The sequence below is a fragment of the Lepisma saccharinum genome, chromosome 29 (assembly GCF_977018435.1).
Source record: "Lepisma saccharinum chromosome 29, izLepSacc3.1, whole genome shotgun sequence".
NCBI lineage: Eukaryota > Metazoa > Arthropoda > Insecta > Zygentoma > Lepismatidae > Lepisma > Lepisma saccharinum.
This window is the reverse complement of record NC_139257.1, coordinates 6,954,574-6,974,214: the sequence shown is the minus strand read 5'-3', so window position 1 is coordinate 6,974,214 and position 19,641 is coordinate 6,954,574. Positions and strand designations below refer to the sequence as shown.

At 39.5% G+C, this 19,641-nt stretch overlaps 1 protein-coding gene across 3 annotated transcripts in view; it reads left to right on the top strand.

Moving 5' to 3' along the window:
• The first annotated feature begins 5,581 nt into the window (after nucleotides 1-5,581).
• The window catches only part of LOC145981260 (uncharacterized), a 220,706-nt gene continuing 206,646 nt past the window's right edge, over nucleotides 5,582-19,641 (top strand). For all 3 annotated transcript variants that reach the window (XM_083114414.1, XM_083114415.1, XM_083114413.1), the window contains exon 1: nucleotides 5,582-5,726. The gene's annotated coding sequence lies outside the window, so the exon portion shown is untranslated. The remainder of the gene's footprint in view (nucleotides 5,727-19,641) is intronic.

Sequence of the window (19,641 nt, the reverse complement as noted above, 5' to 3'; positions counted from 1 at the left end):
AGTATGTTGAATAGTTTATCGGGAATTCAGATAAATATTACCACCTGGGTCTCACAGACCCAGCCCGTTCGTTGTAGGGTTATGAAAGCAATGGTGCACAGACAGTAGATGACACAAACCCCTCCCTTTGGCGTATTGTTGCCAAATAATTGTACGAGCCATGGCTGGGAGCGTGCACCGCTTCAACGCCATGGAAGATAGAAACAACCAGAAATGTAGGGACGTGAGTAACTTTTACTCATGGGTTAACTGGGGTTAACTCATGGGTTTCAGCCATTGGAAGCAGCTGGTGAAGGTCTTTATTTTGACTTCCTTTCTCCCTCATAGTGTGCCATAACTCTACAGGGTAAGTCAAAATGATGGACCCGATATCAGACATTTATTCTGTGAAATATAATAAACAAATGTTATTGTGAGACATGTGCTAAGAAAGGTAAACTGTCAAAGTTTTTTTTTCAAACAAATCACAAGTGTTGTATGTGAGCACCTCGCGTAACACGGCACACATCAAGCCTATCAAGTCTATCTCCTGCCAAACCTTGTGTAGCACGTTGCGCTCAATATCATCAATGGCTGCTGTGATGCGGGCACACAGGTCATCCAATGTTGTTGGAAGTGGTGGTACGTAAACATGATCCTTGACAAACCCCCTCATGAAGAAAACAATGGGGCAAGTCGGGGGAATGAGGTGGCCAATAAAGGAGAGTTCGATCCACTGGAGATGCACGGCCTATCCAACGTTGTTGCAATGTCCCATTGAGATGGTCCCGAACGCTGCCATGATAATGCGCAGGGGCATCATCCAATTGGAGAATGAAATCTGCGCTATCCTCTGCAAGCTGTGGAAGGAGGCATAGTTGCAGCATATCAAGGAAAACAAGTCCTGTTACAGTACGTTCATAGAAGAAAAAGGGCCCATAAATCTTTTCATTGGAAATGGCACAAAAGGCATTCACTTTGGGAGAATCGCGTTCGTGTTCCACAAATTCATGGGGGTTAGCATTTCCCCAAATCCTTACGTTGTGTCTATTCACTTTCCCTGAAAGGTGAAAAGTTGCTTCATCACTGTAAATTAACCCCTCAGAGAACCCATCCGTTTCCATTAATGTGAGGAAATCAGCACAGAAGGACGCGCGCAAAGCATAATCAGTGTCTTTTAAGGCTTGAACTATTTGCAAGCGGTAGGGTTTGATTTGTAAGTTTCCGCAGAACCCGCCAGACAGTTTTCTGTGGAATTTGAAGTTCTCTCGCTGCCCGGTAGGTGAACTTCTGTGGACTCCGCACGAAACATGTGCGCACTCGTTCCACTGTCTCTTCCCAGTCGACGGACTGCCAGTCGATTTTCATTTACAGATGCAGCCCGAATCTCTGAAATGTTCATACCACTTACGAATGGCCTTCCCCGTAGGTGGTTCTCTCCGATAGTTGGTACGGATATGCCGTTGCACACTAATCACAGACTTGTTCACATGATAATCATGCACACAGGAAGATCTCTGTTCTCCAGTCAACGCCATTTTCCTGTTCACTGCTCGCTGCTGACTCCTAGCGGTAGAAAGTGGAAACACTGCGTGGAAACTAAACTTTGAAAGTTAACCTTTCGAAGCGCATGTCTCACAATAACATATGTTTATTAGATTTCATAGAATAAATTTCTGTAATCGGTTCCATCATTTTGACTTACCCTGTATAAACTGTCGCAATCACAACAGTAAGGAGTGGTGAAAGATTATAGCTTTTCGTGGTTCAGAAAAGTGGCACCAACTTAATAAAGTAGGCATCATCATCACCACCCTTGAACTGAAAGTGTGTTAATGACGAGACCGGATGTTTAGGCACCAAAAACATATAAAATAGGCAGGCAAATAAGCACTTATAATTTTCAAAATAGGCAGTAAAATAGGCATTAAAATACAAATAGGCAATAAAAAGGCAATGAGATTTAACTCAAAATAATGAAGATAGACATACAATAAGAAATAGGTGTTTAAAAAATATAGAAACATACCTGTACATTCTTTATAGTTTCTTAAAATAAACCAGGAGCTCATCATTAGAGACAGCAGTCTTATTGTTGTACTTAATATTGTACTTAATAAATCACTGCAAACAGGAGTCACGTCAGCCCAAAATTTTCCATTGTATAATGGCTACACACAATAGTCTGACAAAAGAAATTGTTGGCTACTTCCAAGTAGTATGCAAATTATTTAAATATACACTTTATCACTGCACACAGGGTTATTTCAATTAAAAAATTTACACTATATATTCCACACAGCAGTTCGAAGTAATAAACTGTTTAAATGCATCTCAAGTTTGTACTGTACGGTTTGGCAGTCTCTGAATAAGAAGCGCTAATTGTGGTTGCCCATCACAACAAGGTATTTCTTCAGGTGATCAACCGACAAGTTATGTCTGCGATCGGACAACACATTTTTTAGAATTGAATATGATCTTTCAACCTCCACAGATGTTGCCGGAGCATACTTAAAGCACGCGAGAACATGTGGATCTAACTCAGTTTGTATATTTTCACCTTTCAGAACTTGTTGAATTGCCCTTAATTTGTCCTTATTAACTGTAATAACTCGCTAACTGTTATTTTTAAATTTCTTGGAAGCATCGGAAACTAATCCTGAGAACAGGAAATTGTATGCACCGAGTTCAGTCATGTCCCAATTTTAAAGAAAATGCCTAAAATAGGCAATATCTGGCATTTATGAAATAATATAGGCAATATCGTATGAAATAGGCAAAATAGGCAAAATTAAATTGCCTTTAAATGAAGCTAATCCCTCCCCCCTGGCCTTCGCAACATTCGTTTTCATCATATCTCTAACAGCAAAGAATAGGCATTTTGCCTAACATCCGGTCTCCAATAATGATACAATTTTCTCTTCAATGATGAAATATCTTACGTTTTCTTGTTCAACGACTGAAATTCAGAACTCAGGGCTAAAAATGGGGATGATACGAGAAATACCGTCCCGAGGTGCCACTCTCAAGGGACAAATCTATTTTCACTACAAATTCACCCCCATTACGAGAAAAATGCATTCACATAAAAGCAAAGAATATAGTTGCAACTCTTGCACTGGACATTTTAATAACTGCTGAAGATTATAATTTTATGTAAGAATATTCATAAATACTGAGCAGAATGGGATCAATTGTTTTAGATGTGGTTTAAAGATTGAGTCAGTCTCCTGCACGGAATCAAATGTGGTCACTTCGACGGTATTGTAGAACTTATTTTCCAGCCTCACTTAATGATAATTAATTAACATGTGGGACTAGGATGACGAGCAACACAATTTCCCAGGCCTCCTGATTTTCACACCTCATTGCAATGATTAGTTGATGGATTTGTATTAACGTCCACTATATGCACAGAGGCTAATCGGGACGAGGGCTACAGCTTCTAGTGGAATCTGAACCACTTAATGGAATGTTACCTCCACCGGTGATCGAATCCGGGTACCCCTTGATATCAAGGCAAAGAATTAGTTTGTATACTCTTTGATTCTTTAACATCGTGTTTCTCCTCTCGAATATTTGCAACAATAAGGATAGATATAACTATCACACATGAAACCAATGAGAGAATCGATAACACTCATGTAATTGTCGGTGCTCGAATGAAGAACTAACAGAAAAGAAACATAACGCTTCTTTAGATATTGAACGTTGTCCTACTTATAAAAATTCATTTCTCACACCTGTTAGACCTATTCCGAAATATAGATATACGATTTATAGAGGTTAATAACTGTGCATATTTAGTTGCAAATGCCAACAATTAAATAACAATTTCGCAGACACTGAATATGTCCACCTACATATTTCGTAGCAAGTTTGGGGACTCATGATTGGCCACAGAGGCGCAACCACGAATTTTTGTCTGGGGGGCCAAGTACCAGGATAAACGTACCAATAAATATTATTATTATTATAATAATTTTAATAAAATAATGTTAATAATAATAATGTTAATAATAATGTTATTATGAGCTATAACATTATTATTGTTATTATTATTATTGATTTGCTTTATTTTACTTAGCTTCTTGTGGCATTTTCGGCTAATTTGCGGAGATGGGGATGAGTGATGATATGATGAAATTGATGAATGGACACTCACAAACATTTATACCCAAGCCGGTATTCGAACACGGCACCAACATTATTATTATCATTATTTATTATTATTATTATTAGTAGTAATATCAAAGACGTTATTTAGCTCGTAAATTACGCCAAAAGGGGTAGAAGTTGGTGCTAGAGCATTTGTGTTCGAACAAACGATTTGAATTATTTTTTCAAGACAATCACACAAACTATTTTTCAAAGACAGAAAATGCTTGATCAATGCATTCCAAATATAATTATTTTTACATTAACATCTATAACTTTCATGCACGATATATGTTTCACATATGTGCAACATGGAGTGATGCGGACACTAAATTGTGTACGTTCTCAAAGTTTCTTTAATCAATCAATGAATTTTACAACTTAGTTTCATTTATATCGTTCGGCTCCCAGGGCAGACTCCCGTCGCCTCCTAGCTACGGTTGTGAACTTGATATGACTAAGAAAAGGAGGCATTGCGAGCGAAGACGTTGTGGGCGGTAGTTGCCTTGTGCAGGTACACTTAGCCGTCAATGTTTGCCCCCTAAAACTTATTTCCGCCCAAGGTTGGGCACCCTGCCCCCTGTGGTTGCGCCACTTATTGGCCAATTACTTAGTATGAAATGATCAGGAGCTATCTTTATCCAGTTAGGTCTACAGCTCCCGCCCCACCCCCCCCCCCCCCGCCATGATTTAAAATACATCGTAATAGAGTTACCTTGTGATCTAACCGAACTAGAAAGTGTACTTCAACATTGTACTTGTCCCAATGTACATTTTGTAATGGAAAATGTACATTTCTACTTTTTTACTCTTTTGGTCAAAATTGCATCTACCGTACTACAAAACTCTAGGGGGCTACAGGGGGGCTGAGACTTGTTTTGGGGGCTTAAGCCCCCTTTGGTGCCGTTCCTGATCCGAACCACTATGTGCCTCCACCGGGTTTCGAACCCCTTCGGACCCCTTGATAGATCAGAACGAGAACTATAAAATGGTATAATATAAATTACACCTTGTTTACCATAAATTATATTATTTGCTACTATGTTGAATAAAGAATGTTAATGTAACTGGTTTAGACGTGAATAAAGCCCCCCCCCCAGAAAGGTCCTTGGATAGGAAGTTTGAACAGATTTTTTCTACATTCAAACCTCTTTCCTGTACAACGTATTGCAGTGCTTTTTTCCCCCAGGCTTCCAAATAACGCACATCCACCACCGTCTACGTTCTTTTTCAAGCCTGTCTGAACTCCGAAGGTGTTCCTCTCCCCAGTTTCACAGCGCAAACAAACGACTTCCACCCTCTTCAGGATCCAGATAAAACCGGAACCCTGCCGGTCCTGCCAGACTTGCCTTTTGTTGCCCCCTTCACCCCTCGAGCTCATTTCCGAACCTCCCTCAGGGTATCCAGATATAAGCCTCTGCGCAGCCACTTCGGGCACAAAACGAAGATCGATTGTGAGTCTGTTCACTGGAACAGCGCAGCGGGAAGTGCCAGTGTTCTGTCTGTACAGTGTTCACTCGCTTCGCGAATAGTTTCACCTGTTCCTCTCGCAATTTTTACTACTTTGGTGTAACAAAAAGCAAGACAAGGTAAGTACTGTTCTGTTTTTTATTAATGTTCTGAATATGTCATTCCTCAACAGCTGCAAATGTATTTTGTTACGTTATTATTTTCGAGAATTTTCAGCAATATATTTTAACTATTGTAAACACTGGAATTTTGAAGTGAGATATTATGCCTATGGCAGTGGCGTGCCCAAGTGGGGTTGGTGGGGGTTATAACCCTCTCCTTGGCCCAGTATTCCTAAAAAAAAAGAACATCAAACGCAGGAAAAGATGGCAAAATGAGGGCTGACTACTAAAAAAATGTATACCTAACCCCCTCCTTTCGAAAATCCTGGGCACGCCACTGCCCTATGCACATTTTAGGTGCAGTCTTTCTTTCAAGATAGGATAATGAACGCACGAGTACCAAGAAACTTAATATAGCTGAAGGAAGTAATTGTTATAGGTTTCCATTACAAGCATAATATTGCAATTACTTATAGACTTAAAAGAGTCTGCAGTGCAAAATGCAGAATTTACTGCGTTTGCGAACTAGTTGGTAGCTAGGGAGGCGTGAAGGGGTGGCACCCCTTACATTGTCTTCCGCTGCCCTTTCAGGACCCCTTTTTCAAAACCTATGTTCAACTGAAAACAGTAACTCTTACAGTCATATATTATATCATGCCGTCATATTGAGCACCGAATGTTAGGTACTGAAGTGAGACGGCTGTTCTTGCCTCTCCCTGGAAAAAATCCTCCGATCGTCCAAGTATGCCATTCGCCTCCCTTGATCAAGCTGTTTCTTTGAAATTTCTAAACATGTCGTTGTTGGGCTAAATGTAAGCAAGTTGCTAGTATTCTTCAGTTTCATTGACATATTATCATATATGCATAGGAGTGCGCACTGGGGATAGCAAGAGGGGGCGGTTGCCACCCCAATACTCTCACTTGAAATTTTGTGTAGAGGAATCTTATTACCGCTATTAAACAATATTATATTCTTAAAGAAAATAACTATTTTCATGGCCTAGTGTGTTGACCTCCGTGGCGGAGTGGTTAGCAGAGCGCGCTAAAACGCAAGAGGTTCCGGGTTCGAGTCCCGGGTAAGGCATGAGTATTTGTGTTCGTCTGTCATGAGAAAAATCGAAAAAATGGTCTAATTGATATGAGTGAAAGTCGTGTGAATGATGGGGTATACTTCCGCATAAGGGTATTCCTTTTATATATAAAGAAAAAAGTGGTAGTGTCGTCGCCTTGTAATCAAGGAGTCCCGGGTTCGATACCTGGTGGAGGCACATACTGGTTCGGATCCCACTCTAAACTGTAGGTCCAGTCCCGATTAGCCTAAAGTGGAATTAAAACACCAAGTCAATCAATGAATCAAGTATTTTCAAGCCGGCGAAAGTTCCATGCAACTAAGGATGGGGAGGAAGGTGCATTATTTCCTGTGAAAGTGGAATCCGACTTAGTTCTTGTTATTAACACTCCCACATACTTTATTCGTTAGTTGCGTTACCTCTATGCGTTTGAAAAATAAATTGTCCATACATTGGAAATCAGTAGCGACGATTGGGTGATAAAAGTGGAGAGTATTAAGAGGTCATAGTGCGGGGGCAACTGCCCTCACTTCCCCCTAATCGCCGTCACTGTTGGAAATACATAAATTATGTGTAGTTGTTTTGAATCTGGTGTACGAAACCATGTTTTTATGTCAAATAGTCTCTGAAGCACAGAGGGGAAATAAAGGAGGGGAGGGAGTGCCACGGAAGTTGCAATTGTTCTAATACAGTGATTTTCGGCGAGTCTGGACACACTCCACATATGCCCTTGTTCCACACCCATCAATACAATAAAGCAATGAGATGAAATGAGATTTTTCCTTTTGCGATTGATCTTTGATCAGGCTTTTGCCCCCCTCACCCCCCTAATCAGAGGGTCTGCGCACGCCTATACATAGATGCGTACTAAAAGTTGATTAGTATTTGATTTAGTGGCTAAAACATGCAGGCATGTTTCATCCTTTCTATATTTTCAACATCACAGCCACTGTTGGTAGCGGGGTGTCAGCGATAGTGCAATCCTCCGAAGGCAAACAACGAGCCTATATCTTTGCTGCTAGCTTCCTAGATACCGAACTCGCTTGTTTCAGTTTACTACGTTTATTGAAACTTATAAACTGGAAAAAAAAACCATTCTGACAGCAGAGAAATATCGCCCAAAGAGAAATCGTGAACGAGCAAAGCAAGAATGTTTGGCATTCTCCTATCGCGTCCTGCAATCTTGATAGATTTCCACACCCTATCTGGAGCAAAACGCTCGTGAAATCTGAACATCTGGAGCCAGGGTGAAAATAGATATGCATGATTGTAAATACTTCAGGCGTGCGCACAGGCCAACAAGACGGAGCAGTTGCCTCCCTAATAATATCATTAAGAAATTTAGTGCACAGAAATCTTATTACCGTTATTAAACAATATTGTGTTCTCAAATAAGAAATAAGTATTTTCAAGCCGAAAAAGATTCAACCAACTATGGGGGATGCGTCATACTAACAGTTGGGCTGAAAAGTTCGTAGGCTAACATAGTAAAAAATATTTTTTTGACAAAATTCGATTTTATTATTCAATATAGTTGCCTTCCAGGGCGATACAACGATTATAGCGGTCATACAATTTTTCGATGCCATTTTTATAGTACGATTTCTCTTTAGCCTCAAAATAGGCCTCAGTTTCGGCGATTACCTCTTCATCAGTGCTAAATTTCTTTCCAGCGAGCATTCTTTTAAGGTCTGCAAACAGGAAAAAGTCACTGGGGGCCAGATCTGGAGAATATGGTGGATGGGGAAGCAATTCGTAGTCTAATTCATATAATTTTGCCATCGTTTTCATTGATTTGTGACACGGTGCATTGTCTTGATGAAACAGCACTTTTTGCACAGCTTTCGCATGTTCAAATATTCATGCACAATATGTCCAACACGTTCCTTTGATATTTTTAAAGTCTCAGCTATCTCGATCAACTTCACTTTACGATCATTTAAAATTATTTTGTGGACTTTTTTGATGTTTTCGTCGGTAACAGCCTCTTTGGGGCGTCCACTGCGTGCATCGTCTTCGAAGCTCATTTCGCCTCGTTTAAATTTAGCAAACCACTTCTCAACGGTTGTTTTTCCTGGTGCAGAGTCCGAATAATGTTTATCAAGCGAAGCCTTGGCTTCAACAGTATTTTTTTTCGCCAAAAAGCAATGCTTTATTATTAACACACGAAATTCTTTTTTATCCATTTTTTCACAATAACAAAAGCTGCTTCACTCACAATGCTATATCTCACGAACTAATTATCCGGCAGCTGTAAAATTTATACACGTATCTTTTGAAGGTTAGTACTAAGTAAAAATCACATGGATTTAATTCTAGTAACGCCATCTATGAGTCAGCCTACGAACTTTTCAGCCCAACTGTTATATTCGTTACTTGTGTTACATCTGTGTGGCTGCAGAATAAATTGGCCACACATTAGAAATGAATAAATTATGTGCAGTTGTTTTAAATCTGCTGTACGAAACCATGCTTATGTGTAAATTAATCTCGGATCTGGACCACAGAGAGAAAAAAAGGGGGAACAGAGGTTTGTGTAACGGGAGATGGAATTCTACTAATAGACAAACTCTATATACGCCCCTGTTTCGTACCATCCGTAAAGATGGAATGAGGTTTTTCTTTCACGGAACCGAACTTTCAGCAAAGCTTTTGCCCCCTTAATCATACGCCTTTGAATGCTTGGATGCATTTGCGACTTCTGAACAGTAGGCGAATTAAGCTTTTTGCTTTGGGTGTGGGGGGAGGTTCGTTTTAGGTATGCAAAGTTATATGTGTTTTGTTACCAGTTGGTAAGCTTTGCTATTGCCTTGCAGCGGAGGCAAAACCCTGACTTTTTGTCTGGGGGAGCAAGTACCAGGATAAACGTACCAATAATAATAATAATAATTTTAATAATAATAATGCTATTATTATTATTATTATTATTATTATTATTATTATTGATTTGCTTTATTTTACTCCGCTTATTGCGCCACTTTTGGCAAATTATGAATGGACACTCACAAACACTCATGCCCAAGCCGGGATTCAAACCCGAGACCAACATTATTATTATTATTATTAGTAGTAGTAGTATCAAAGACCTTTTTTTTCCCTTTTAAATTATATAAAAGGAGGTAGAAGTTGGTGCTGTAGCATTTGTGTTTGAACTCGAACAAACTAATTGAATTATTTCTTCAAGAATGTAAAACAGAATGTTTTAAATGTTTTGCCCACAAAAATTAGGCTTTTCCATCTTTTTTCCCGTCACTTCTATTTAATACATTCTTTGTATCAACCCCATGAGACGCGTAGGCCCCGGGCGGTCGCCCACCCCTTGCTACGCCACTGGTGCTAACCACTACGCCACAGGAACCGGCTATACATATTACAGCTCGACACACGGTTTTAGAAGCGATATCGGGTGGAGCCACGCAGAGGGTGTGCGTGGCGACCAGCCAATGGCAGGAGTGCAACGCTGTACAGTTAGGAAACTGCGGCGCGCTAGTTAAACGCCGTGTTCTGTATTTTTCTTGCGTGCAACAAGTTTTCATAAAACTTGCCACTTTAAGGTTCATCATAAGATGGGGAAAGACATTTTGAACCTGACTGTCCAAATCCCATGAATTTCCGTCGCCTACAGCCGGAGTTATCGTTTCTTGAAGAACCAAGGGAAACAACACGTCTCTACACACACAATGACACCCTTCCTTGTTCCGTCTGTTGTTTTTTCGTTGACACTGTGTTGACCCCGATGAGTTGTTGTGTCTTGGTAAAGCTATGGGTATCAAATTCGGCTGAATATGCACAATGACCTTTCATTGTCTTGTGTGTTCACAAACATTGCGAGTCTGGGTCAGTTTTGAGTTCAGCGTTTTCATAACAAGGGCGGTGTGAGATAATTTTACTCGTACGACATGAAGAACAGTTGTGAGAGGATTCAATACAGCCCTTATTGATTGATTTATTTTACTTCGCTTTTTCTGCTCCCACATTTGGCTAATTTACGAAGATGGGGATGAGTGATGATATGATGAAATTAATGAATGGACACTCACAAATATCCACGCCCAAGTCTGGATTCGAACCCGGGACCCCTGGCGTCGTAGCGCGATGTGCAATACAGCCCTTATGATCGATAGTTGTGCAATAGTGTATGTGTTGCGTGAGTGTTATTTAACAATGTCGTACCGGCGCCATTGTGGAGTGGTTAGCATATCGCTCTACGACGCCAGGAATCCCGGGTTCGAATCCTGGCCTGGACATGGATGTTTATGAACGTCCCTTCATCAATTTCATTATATCATCACTCATTCCCATCTTCGCAATTAGCGAAAAGTGACAGAAAAGCAAAGTAAAATAAAGCAAATCAAATCAAATTAATAATGTCGCTCTCGAAACCTAGTACGTACCAGTAGTACAGGCACCAAGGGTAAAATACTCGTATTACGACGTTCACAAGACAGAAATCTTAGTTTTAAAGCTTATTCTTACTTCAAGGAATTGGCGTTCGCAAGACGTGCGAGCTGAAACAGTGTTTTCTCAGAGTCGAGAACTTACGGCTAATGCGTTTGGTGCATTTGTGCACACCGTGTTGCGTATTATAAAACAGGGTAAAGTATCTACCACAGAAATCGGCAAACCCCTGTTCAAATCTCCTGGGAAACATGCCAGAAAACAGAAACGAGATCGATGATCATGACCTTGCAGTTCCTCTACAATAAATATGTACCTTCAAATTTCTTTCAGGTACGAGTTTCTCATCTCCTATATGCTGCAGTGATATGATAGTGCGTCCATTTCGATCTGCAGCCGAGAGATCGGGAGAAGCGTGGCGGGCGGCGCTGGCGGAGATGCCGACATTTGCGGCCTGTAATGCTCGCTTATTTTCACGGACATATCCAGACATTTATATAAATATTGCAAAACGAGCACTAACCTGGGTTATAATTCATCATCTGTAATTCATCCAAGTTCTGCAATTATATACACAAAAAAATACGCTTTAAAAGTGACGATAAGAGTCACAGATAATAAAACATTTTAATCATAGTTTTGACCAGCAACGTCCTGCTTAAGTTTATATCCTTGAAAGAGTTTTGTGTCGATGGGGTTCGTTTGGAGGTTTCGAATGTGCAACACTGTATCAAGATTACGCTGCCGACGAAACCATTAAAAGTCGATGGTTTTCGTGAGCTTCCTCCATGAACTCGATGAAATTGGGGCAGCGTTAGAAAGTTATCCAAACAAACCTCTACGCCGTGTTTCACAGGAGATGGGAGTGTCAAAATCATCAGCACATACAGCCACTAAGCTACTAAAATTAAAACCATACTCTTATAACACAGGTTAGTGCTCGTTTTGCAATATTTATATAAATGTCTGCATATGTCCATAAAAATAAGCGGGCATTTCAGGCCGCAAATGTCGGCATCTCCGCCAGCGCCGCCCGCCACGCTTCTCCCGATCTCTCGGCTGCAGATCGAAATGGACGCACGTATAATCCTGTGTAGAATTCTTCACTATATATTTCATTGTACTCAAATATCACGTGCATGCATTATACCCATAAAAAGCTGAATATTGGACACAGCGAATTATCTGTGTTTCCTTTCCGCTAGCAGTTGGTTTGGCAACAGCGCGACAGCACTGGCTGCGTATTGGCTGAACTCATGTTCCTCCTAAAAGCGTACGCCGGTTCTTTGGTACTGTCATTCAAAGCAGTAAGATCCCAATATAATCCTTGTCTTCCGATAAGTTTATCGGAAACAAATAACAATTATGCCACAAATGCCAAACAATCAAATTTTCATTGTTTAATTTTTGTAATTGGCAAGTCTTTGGAGTAGATGGCGACCCTCCCCCTAAATACGTTCTTGTTGTGGGACGCCACAGGGTGGTTTACTTGCTGTATCGGTCTTGCGTTACCCTCACCATGATGACGACGGGACGCAAAACGTAAGCGAATGGGCGAAGAGGCTTTCGTTTGCTGTGCTTTCCTCCATCCCGGTCGCCACCAGCGACAAGTCATTACGGATGCTCTCCGCGAGTCGCATACAGATGTCGCCTCCCAGCAAATGTAACATGTCGACGGCCAGTGAACGAACTCACCGCATCGCGTATTCTGCATGCGCTGCGAGTTCTTTGCTCTCGTTGGATGAAATGAGGTTCGGCTGTCTTGCCTCGGGGATAGGTAAGGCGATATATCGTCCAGACGATGTATCGAGATATAGAAAAAATATCGTCCAGGCGACATTAACTAGACGATATATCGTCACGATATTTTGGCGATATATCGTTACGATATTTTAGCGATATATATCGCGACGACGATATATCGTGTTGGCGATATATATTGTGGAGACGACATATCGCCGATATCACGATATGGTAAAAATATCGTATCGTCTGTGGCAATATTTTCTTGACAATATATCGCGATATCAAATTTTCGATTCGTCCTTCCCTATACCCTGTCCCAAACTGCCTCTGTAGCAAGCGAACGAAAGCAAGTCTCTGCGAAAGTAGTGACGCGAGACGGCTCCACTAATGAACACGTGAGACGGGACGGAATTGCGTGGAGGGGGGAAAGCGACTGATGTTAACAGCCTGCGAGCAGCGTGCACTGCTTCGCTCTGCCCACTCGATTTCCCTTCTTCTCTGCCGCTATGCGAGGCTTTGCTCCATAGATATCGATATCTAGGGTAGTGTTTTTTTTTTTTTTTTTTTTTTTTTTTCAACAGTGTCTCTCAATCTTGTCTGAAACTTTCATGGATGAAACTCAGGCGCGGATTCAAGAGGAGGGCGACAGGGGCGATTTCCCCTCTCCCGACTTCCAGGTTTTTGGGCCTAATATTGTTGACTGACAGGTTTTGTCTTTTGTCACGAATTTAACAAGCCCGAGAATATTTTTAGAGTTTGGTTTAAGTCCACTCTGTGCTCATGATACGCTAATCGGAACTGGACCTACAGTTTTAATTTGTATCCGAACCATTTTGGTTCAAAATCGAGGCCCCTTGTTTTCTTTCTTTATTCATTTTACTCTTCATATCTGATGGTTCAGTTTACCGTGGAAAAGAGAGGAATTATGATAACGACATACGAAAATAACCTTCTCATTATTCCAGCCCTATTATCGCAAGACAATTCTCTAACCTCTGAAACATTGAAGTCAGTTTGGCTCCTATTTACAATACGATATATTGTTTGCATAGAACAGTGCAACTGTAGGCTAAAATTGATTTTCCATTAGGTGAGGCACCCGATCCGTCACTAGTGTAACTAGGGGCTTAATTTTGAGGGACAAATCAAACTTGGGGTTTAACTTTAGGGGGCAGACTAAAAAAGATATCTTTCTCATAAATATAACGCTCAGAGCTGTTTTTGATAAATAAATTTGCGAAATTACAAATATTGCTCTTTATAACTTCGCTCCTTAGGTCGAAGAACGTTAACTTATAAATTTTAATAAACCGGTTGTTTGGGGGAGGGAGGTGCACGAGCCCCCTCCCCCTTGTCCCCGCTAAGTTACGCCTGTGTGGATGCCCATTTCGTCAAAGGTCTCCTATCGGTTTATATACAAAGTGGACCAAAAGTCGCAATACCTAGGAAAATAATAATGTATACACCTCATCACCAACGCTATTGCACACATATCTCCAGATGTGCTAATGCGTGTTCATCAAGAGTGGGTGAAACGTATTGCAAACCAATGGAAACGACGTAGTGCATATTATATGAATACATTGTTTCTTATTACAACATATTTATTTTTCCTATGTGGCCGAGGTGGCTCAGTCGGTAAATATTAAGTACGCATGTAATTTTAAAGATTTCTTACAACAAGAATTAATGCAAAACACTATTGTTTATAATAGAAAGAATTATGCAAATTTCCTAAAGGTTGTATATGAATAAAAAGAAGGTATCTTATTTTTAACCATGTTCATATAAAATGTAATTTGTAATAATAGTAATAAAAAAAAGTCGTTAAAAAAAAGTCGGTAACGCGTCTGACTACCATTCTAAAGGTCCCGGGTTCGATCCCCGGCCCGTTCAAATCCGGGAACTTTTCTAACGGTGGAAGCGGCCCCGGCGCCCACCCAGCGTCGAATAACATGGGTACCTGGGGGAAACCCTGGGGGGTAAAGGCGGTCAGGGGCGTGATGCTGATCACATCACCCCCACTCACGACCGGATCAAGAAAGTGTGGGGCGTTACCCCCACACTCCCTATACGCCTTCAGGACGTAGTGCCAAGCACAGGGGAACACTTTACCTTTACCGTTTTACCTGTATTGTGTATATACTCGCATACAGCATGTCGTTCCATAAACATCGTTGACCCAAATAACATTCCTTGACGTCTCGTTTCACGTCATGAACCCTTGACAAAACGAAATTTTATCCCGAATACATGCAACTGGGTGGCAACTCACCGTGAATTCCTTGAATTACGGAAATTATGCCTGAATTTTTCTCCGTAGACGTGAAAAATTGCAACTTTCGTTAATCCACATCTCATTGAATTTATACATATCTATAAATGCCCTGATACAAGTTTTTCACAGTCTAGTTTTTATTTTTATCCAGGAAGGAAAGGAAAGCTGCTTGGAGAATAAAACAGAATTCCCTCAATCCGTTTGCTTTGTTTGTGTTCTTTGTAGAGCAATCTTATCTGGCAGACGTAAGATTGCAAGATGAGATCTTTAAGCTGATTTAGTAAATTTGTGTTTGAAATTCTTAACGATTTGTCGTACATTACAGAATATAGAACCGTAACATTTGTGACTTGTGTTTGTTTAGTCAATAACGAGCAAAATTTAGTCACTTTTGACTAAATACATTACTCAAATTAGCACCGACCCGATTTTCATCAAAGTTGATTGATTTGGTATTTTGAGTCCTCTTTATGCACAGTAAGGCTAATCGGGACTGGCCTACAGTTTAAAGTGGGATCCGAACCACTCTGTGCCTTCACCGGGTATTGAACTCGGGACCCCTTGATTACAAGGTGACGACGCTACCACTGCGCGATCGTGGAGGCCCTCATCCTCAAAATTGACTGACTACATGCATGTAATTTCATTTCAGTGTGTTATATAGTCAAAAGTGAGAAATAAATTTAGTCATTTTTTTTTACTAAAAATTAGTCAAAATTGAATAAATCACTCCTTCTCAAGCCTGATGTGGATTTAGTCATTTTTATTAAAATTTGGTAAAAATTGAGCCTGATGTGGATTTAGTCATTTTTTATTAAAATGTGGTCTAAATTGAGCCTGATGTGGATTTAGTCATTTTTTATTAAAATGTGGTCTAAATTGAGCCTGATGTGGATTTAGTCATTTTTTATTAAAATTTGGTCAAAATTGAGCCTGAGGTGGATTTAGTCATTTTTTATTAAAATTTGGTCAAAATTGAGCCTGAGGTGGATTTAGTCATTTTTTATTAAAATGTGGTCAAAATTGAGCCTGATGTGGATTTAGTCATTTTTTATTAAAATTTGGTCAAAATTGAGCCTGATGTGGATTTAGTCATTTTTTATTAAAATGTGGTCAAAATTGAGCCTGATGTGGATTTAGTCATTTTTTATTAAAATTTGGTCAAAATTGAGCCTGATGTGGATTTAGTCATTTTTTATTAAAATTTGGTCAAAATTGAGCCTGATGTGGATTTAGTCATTTTTTATTAAAATTTGGTCAAAATTGAGCCTGATGTGGATTTAGTCATTTTTTATTAAAATGTGGTCAAAATTGAGCCTGATGTGGATTTAGTCATTTTTTATTAAAATTTGGTCAAAATTGAGCCTGATGTGGATTTAGTCATTTTTTATTAAAATTTGGTCAAAATTGAGCCTGATGAGGATTTAGTCATTTTTTATTAAAATTTGGTCAAAATTGAGCCTGATGTGGATTTAGTCATTTTTTATTAAAATGTGGTCTAAATTGAGCCTGATGAGGATTTAGTCATTTTTTATTAAAATTTGGTCAAAATTGAGCCTGATGTGGATTTAGTTATTTTTTATTAAAATTTGGTCAAAATTGAGCCTGATGTGGATTTAGTCATTTTTTATTAAAATTTGGTCAAAATTGAGCCTGATGTGGATTTAGTCATTTTTTATTAAAATTTGGTCAAAATTGAGCCTGATGTGGATTTAGTCATTTTTTATTAAAATTTGGTCAAAATTGAGCCTGTGTGGATTTAGTCATTTTTTATTAAAATGTGGTCAAAATTGAGCCTGATGTGGATTTAGTCATTTTTTATTAAAATTTGGTCAAAATTGAGCCTGATGTGGATTTAGTCATTTTTTATTAAAATTTGGTCAAAATTGAGCCTGATGTGGATTTAGTCATTTTTTATTAAAATTTGGTCAAAATTGAGCCTGATGTGGATTTAGTCATTTTTTATTAAAATTTGGTCAAAATTGAGCCTGAGGTGGATTTAGTCATTTTTTATTAAAATTTGGTCAAAATTGAGCCTGATGTGGATTTAGTCATTTTTTATTAAAATTTGGTCAAAATTGAGCCTGATGTGGATTTAGTCATTTTTTATTAAAATTTGGTCAAAATTGAGCCTGAGGTGGATTTAGTCATTTTTTATTAAAATTTGGTCAAAATTGAGCCTGAGGTGGATTTAGTCATTTTTTATTAAAATTTGGTCAAAGTTTAATAATTGTTGCTTCTCAAGCTTGAGGTAGATTTAGTCATTTTTTGAGAAATTTAGTTAAAGAGAAACTACTTTCTAATATGTATATTTCAAGTCTCAGTATGTGAAATGGCAAGTGTATACTCCGCACCTTAAATTAAGGATATTAAATATATAAATTAGAATTAGAATTTTTAGATACATTGGAATCACACAGACTCTTTATATTGTTAACATATTTGTGTGTGGATGTGCGTGGATGGCGAGAGGCGGTAATATGTAAGGTTGAAATACAGAAAACATCTGCTTGTAGCCTTGAATTTTTGGAAAATTCACCTTGAAAACCGAGAATTATACTTGAATGTTTTCATGGTCATAGAGCAGCACATGTTCACAATTGCCATAGATGGATCAACATACATTACATTTGAGCAGTAGCGAAGCGTGGACTGATGAAGGAAGCAAGCGATTACAGACAGATATATAATATATATATATATATATATATACACACATATAAAGGTGGCGCTTCTGACTCAGGGGATATAAACATTAAAATCTCCATCCAAGAGAAACTCCTGCATGGACTGGACGATGTGCTCACCACAATAAATTTCAAACTCCTGTAAGTGTCGCACAAAGCCTCCACGAGATAATTCTTTAAAATCAGGTAAATCGGATGTTCCACGATTTTCATTTCTACACTTTTCTCCCTCGAGCTAAACGAAGCTATTATAAATGTATCCTTGGCTTCCCCGATGGCGTAGTGGTAATGTCGCCGAGTAGTCAAGTGGTCCGGGTTCAATACCCGGTTGAGGCACATTCAACGGTAGTTCGATTCCCACATTAAACTGTAGGCCCAGTCCTGATTAACCTATCTGTGCAGAAAGTGAACTTAATAACCCAACTCAAACAGTAAAGCACCCGCACTTTGCAGTATCAACCGCTCTCAAATTCATGTTCGTTTCGATTAATTCAGAACACAAACACAAACACTAGCAACAAACACTCATTTCCTCACAGATTCTTTCCCCAACTACAAAGCATCCAAGCAAGATCACTTTGAAAAGCTCTGAAACAACAGAAAGTGATGCCAACCTATTTCCTTAATTTTATCACTCACGGGAGAGAAGATACATTAGTTTGGATATAGAAATTACGCTGTGGAATCAGAATCATTACAACAGAAAGAGTATGTATACAATGTTTATGTAATAAAGTGCCATAATAATACAAAATGGTTCTTTGTTCTTAATGTGTGCAATGTATACGACTTAGACTGTGATGTTTACAAATATCAGAAGATAGTCCCTTTTTCAGATACTTTGTTTTTCACCCCAATTTCTATTCAAAAGTCATCAATTTATTGAATTAACTTGTAAAATTTGTTAAACGTTTCATTTGAATTACCGTGTAAATAACTTGACAGTTGCCAACACTGTAGCTCTCAACACTGGTGATGTAATTCGAGCTGGACCAGACATTCCTCTTCCCGGAAACACGTTCGCTCGCCCTTGCCACCTTTTGCCTCAACCCCTAATGTAAAATTTTTGACGCGTTTTAAAATTCGCGAAATACAAAATAATTTGTAATTTAAGTGACCTACATGGAATTTAGAGTAATGATAATGGTTTCTTTCAGTTATTTTATGATTGTTAATTATCAGTATCCTTGTGATATTCTTTAGGTCCCGGGTTCGATCCCCGGCCGGTTCAAATCCGGGAACTTTTCTAACGATGGAGCGGCCCCGGCGCCCACCCAGCGTCGAATAACATGGGTACCTGGGGGAAACCCTGGGGGGTAAAGCCGGTCAGGGGCGTAATGCTGATCACATCACCCCCACTCAAGACCGGATCTTACCCCCACACCCCCTATACGACTTCATGGCGTGGTGCTATACACAGGGGAGCACTTTACCTTTTTTTTTTACCTTTGTGATCTTCTTTATGTGTTCATGAAGACACACAGTGGTTATTGGTCTGCTGGCAATGTTTCCTTCTGCCTTCCGGGAAGCACTAAGAAGCTCAGCTGTTCTGTGAGGGTTGAGGCCCGTTTCCCCAACAAGATTTCACGCTTTGCCATATGATCCTTTGGGTGCATCGCTTCGCCGTATCGGCGGCGCAAACAGAGGAGTCTGCTGCTTGCAACGGGCTGCTGAAGGAGTTTGAGGCCGTAAAAATCTTGTGAAATTGATTGCGTTGGAAACTAAATAAGGCTAAAACATTAAGTACATTAAAT